This window comes from Cyprinodon variegatus, unplaced genomic scaffold, assembly GCF_000732505.1.
Source record: "Cyprinodon variegatus isolate N-32 unplaced genomic scaffold, C_variegatus-1.0 Scaffold128, whole genome shotgun sequence".
In the NCBI taxonomy this organism is placed as follows: domain Eukaryota; kingdom Metazoa; phylum Chordata; class Actinopteri; order Cyprinodontiformes; family Cyprinodontidae; genus Cyprinodon; species Cyprinodon variegatus.
In genome coordinates, this window is record NW_015150581.1 from 161,804 (window position 1) to 167,141 (window position 5,338).

Below are 5,338 nucleotides of genomic sequence, written 5' to 3' on the forward strand. Positions count from 1 at the left end.
TTTTTTTAGTACATATAGTTGTGCCACTTGTTCTTGTCAGACAATTATGTCTTTATGTACCCTTTCCTGATTAAATAATTCTACTCATATCAAAAGTGTTCTTTCTAATATTTCCTTGTTTTAAATTATGCTGCTGCAATAAAGATAACATTTATTTGTAACTTTGTGCACACCTCAAATGAAAAGTTGATTATTTTTCCTGCATCAACATTTCAATATAATGCATTCTGGTTAAAAGTTGGAAATCATTGCATTACTTAAAACTGCAATAAAACTGCCTTTTTGGAATCAGTAATTGTGAGTATGTTTGAGGTTTTTTTGGGTGTCTTTAGTGTCACACAAAGAAAGAATTGTTTCAATACCTGTTTGGTAAAGCTGCAAAATTTTAGCAAAATAAATAAGTTTTTTTTTTTATATTGTATTATTCTTTTCAAAGCTAATTTCTGAGTCCATACACTGATATTTGATGAAAGGCCTGGCTCAGAGTCCCTACTCTGATTCACAGCAAAGGGTTTTCAGTGGTCAGTAATCTGTAAAACCTGCCAATGTCTTCTGTAACGCAGTCATGTTGAAACGGTAAGAGACCTTTCTAAAACTAGTCCCATAAAGTTTATAAATTGGAAATGATCCAAAATGCTTTGGGAGTTCGAAGCCTCAAAAAACTATTGACCCAAACCAAAAGCCAAGTCCGCCTCTAGATCAAATATCTGCAGCAACCCTTACATTTAACACAGCGCAATCAGAGATATACTATTATCTATTAAACCAAAACGTATCCAGTTGAAGGCAGACAGGGAGGCAGGATTAGTCACTCTGTCATTCTTCGGCTCTGGACTGCAGTCCAGTTGCGACATGCTTCAAACCACTGCATCCGGTGCTCTGCATTGCACTTGATGATATATGGTTCTAATGCATCTATTTGGCCATGGACACTCATTACATTAAAGGTATAGTGGAGGATTTTCATGAATTTTTGAAAAGTTTTGTAACCGAAAGTCAGCTCTAACCTCTAAATCCTTCAATCACTATATAGATCAGGGACTGTATAGTGGACTTTATAGCGAACTCAGTTAACCGACCTTTAGGACAGATGATCACTGCTTTTTGCTCCCTGTTGATTACATAACTCCTCCTCCATCGCACTGTGCCTGCACCATCTTTGTAATTAGCCGGTGCTGTCAGGTAGTGGCAGCCTATGGTGACAACAGGCCTCTGTGACAGCAAATCCCATAATGCCTTGCGAGGAGATCTCTGCGCACAAAGCATTATGGGATATATCTGCCTCTTCTGAGGCCTTACTTTTCCTCTCATACATTTCATAGAATGTTTTTCTCTTACAACCCTCGGCCATTTTCAAAGAACCATGGTGAGAAAGGTGAGCTTCAATGACAGTCTGAAACCATAGCTCACCACACATGTACACCTGTGAGTGTGCATGTGCAGAAAAAGGTAGCTAACTGGATCAGCATATAGGACGGCTTTACATAAACATGTCACCAGAATGATGGACAATTAGGACGACCACTTATTTAAATGATCCATCTGGAAAAAAAAGATTGTCCTCTATACCTTTAAGCTCTCTGTACTTGGAACCACCTAACATTTTTTGATAAACATCAAAATAATTCAAAGAAAATTACTTAAGTAAATTAGAATATTGTTCAATAATAAAGTACTAAGACTTAGTTAAAAACCTGCTTTAGCCATACATTTTTTTCAAATAGGTTGGTGAAGAATAAAGCAAAAGCCATCATGGAGAACGACATACATCTTCAACTTAAATCTGCCTTTAAAATAAAAGTTCCTTCTTTAAGAATTGAAGAATATAATGAGATATGTCCACTCTGTCTTAGACAGGATAGAAAAACAAAAGTGCTTTGTGTCATAATAACCTACAAGCAAATAAAATAAATTTCATCACACTTTACCATCAATAATGTAGAAGCTTTTATGAGAATATTTAAAATAAAAAGTTGCTGTATAAATAACTTTCCTTACTATCCATTTAGGGATATAAAAAAAATAAATTTATGTTTTAAAGAGGAAAACAAAAAAAAAAAGAACAGAAAAGAAAAGAACACAAAAAAAGGGATACAACCCTGTAGTGAGTTAGCAGAGTGGACCAGGGCAAACAGAACTCAACAACTCACTTCCTCTTCTCTTGTTTACCTGCTGATTCAGCATAAACAAATCCTTTCATGATCATTTCTGGTCATATCGTTATTTTTATCAGGTAACAATGTCTCAGATTTCATGTAAAGAAGTAAAAGTACAAATGTACGTCTCTAATGTAACAAAATAAATCTAAGTCTAGATTTGAGAAATTACTCCGTAAAGTAGAGATCATTCAAAAATGTACCTATAGATTATGCAGATGGTTTGTGAAGCAGTCTGCTTGCATATTTGCTGGATTAGATACTACATATCTAAGGACCTGAGTGATTACAACACCTAAATTAAATTATGTGAAAGGCTAAGTGACTATTTTCCAAAATATAGTGTTTAACATCTTTTTAACAACTAATTGAAATCTGCTGAGATGTTGCTACCCTCAGCATGTTTTTATATACTAATTACCGTAACCATTGTGTGTTTTATTCTTGAAGTTTTATTCCATGTGCTATTGTAAGATTGTTTATTTAGTTGGAAAGTACTTGGCTTAACTGTAGTTTACATGTATATGCCATATAAATACTTTTGGCATTAATAATACATGTTTATTTTTATCAAAAACTTTTTCAGCTATCTCTTGCTAATTTAAAATTTGCTGACTACACAACAGTTTCTAATCAATTTGCATCTTGATTACAAACTGCTTTCAGATTCAGCTTCCTTATCACAAACCAAACAGCGTCATTCTGTAGATTAAATAACAGAAAAGAAGGTGGCATGCTTGTTGTGAAGCCACACCACAGAATCTGCTGACATCAGCGTCATTTACTGTAAAAACTAAGAAACCCACCAAGCCCCCCTCCCCCCGCCCTACTTTGCTTTCACCTCTCTCTGGGAGCTAACTTTGTCCTGCGTGACATCTTCTCTCTTACAATGGTTTTGAAAAAGCTCACGTGAGGTCAAAGGTTAGGCTCATTTATCCATTACCTCGGTCAAATAGACAGAGCTAAGCAAACATTAGCTGAAAGTCCTTTGGTCAATGTTAGAAATGCTTTATGTGGGGCATACATTCCTAATTGACATACTGTCCAATTACCTGCCTTGGTGTAAATAAATGGATTTCAGGGGGTTTGCTATATGTTTGGGTTTAGTTATCCAGCTTTGTCTCAGTTTCTTTAGGTGTGTGACATCAATTATTGGGTGCAATTAGTCCAGACAGATGAACACACTGCTATACACAAGGTTTGGCTCTTCATCCCTCGGTGATACACTCTCTTTCTGGTGAACTACATGCAAGCTTGTTATCTCTGCATTAGGGTATGAATCCGTTCAAGGAGGACCCATTTTTGGATCTGCATGGTTTCGATGAGGACTTTGCGCTGATCTGGGATCGACTTTTTAAAGCGGTGTCATGTTATCTTTTGCCCTCTTCCCCTGTCCCCACCGCTGGCACTCCCTTTCACACAGAGGCAGGACATTTATCTCACACAAAGCATGCTGTCTCACTAATACACACTCACACCACCCAAAGAAGCCTTGCAGTCCACCCAGATGGTGTAAGCATATACACAACCACCCAGCTGGAAGTTATTGCGTTAAAAAAAAGAAACAAATGACTTCAAATAATGGAGAAAGGCTTTAGTTGTATGTTTATACTTTTTTTTATAGCCTGCACAATTGTAATCATTCTCGAACCTCTTTATAAAAAATGCCACTTCAACAGATTATTACCTTTTGGACAACAATGTTCAATGTTTTGCAGAAAGGACCTAGATTTTTCCATTTGTTTTATTTTGCAAAGTTTGTCTATGTATACCACTAAAGGCAATTGAAATGCTGCATTTTGCAAATTTGTACCACAGTGGACTGTGGGGTAACAGACTTTACAATCTGTTAATATTGTCCAGCATTTACAACTCTTCTTTCAAACGCCCCCTCCCTCCAACTGTGTTTAAGAACCCACCCCATAATCATGGTAGGTAGACTAAAAGAGCGGCTTTAACTGCAGGCCACAGACTGCAAACTAGTGTTATACTTTTCATACTAGCATATGCCTGCCCTGAGGAACATAGACTGCTGAGGTAGTTAATATACCTGAAAATAGATCATTTTCAACAGTGACAGCCAACAATAGAGAGTAAGAGTAGTATAAAGTTGGATTAACTTTATTTAACACAGTTTTGAAATGCAACCATGATTACGACCACATTCCAGGATAAAGAACGGATTAAACTTTAGCAATTTATCCTGAGTGTCCCTAGTCATTGCATGCTGGGATACCTATTCACATATATAATAAATATTATTATGTCTTAGCTTTTTCTCGCTTTTTGCACATTTTGCACAAGGGTAATGTGACATATAAATATGCAGATGATACTGCAGTAACTAGTAGAGCACCCAGCAAAATATAGCGATGGGGACTAAGAAGTAACAGGGCACTGAGCCATGGTCAGAGACTCCTCACTTCCCCTAATGAACTTTTTGAAATGCTGCATTCAGGCAAACAGCCTCGCAACAATGAATGCACACCTACCAGATGGTAAAAAAATGTATGTAAGGTTTAATTGGAAACACGCTGAGGCAGAATAAAATACTCATTCTTTTTATATATATATATATATATATATATATATATATATATATATATATATATATATATATATAAAACTGTTGTCAGTTAGATTTGCTAGTTGGTATACCGCTAACTGTTGCTAGCTATAAAGAACAACAAATATCAAAATTTCTCAATTATTGAGGAAAAAAAGGAAGCTGTTCAGAAGTATAATTATGTATTCTACTGATTTAATGAGACACAAACCATGCAAAATGCAAACAGCTTACTTCTCTTACATTCACTATATTCTAAATGCAGAGCGGTGACATTAGATGTTGAACTCAGATGTTTTGAGTTACCTACAACTTGCAAAGTGATTTCTCTAAGATCAGGACTCATTTTTGTTGCAGTGTTTGCAGCAAGATGCTGTATATCTTCTGTAAGGCTGCAGTAGATAATGTGAGGTTTTCTGCCATCCTCTTCTAGCGTGGCAGCATCATGCTGTGATGCTAAAGACATAAAGAAGCTTAACAAGTTGATAGAAAAGGCTGTTTATGTTCTGGGGCCATGATCTAAAATCTAGATCTTTCATGTTCTATATATATATATATATATATATATATATATATATATATATATATATATATATATATATATATATATATATAT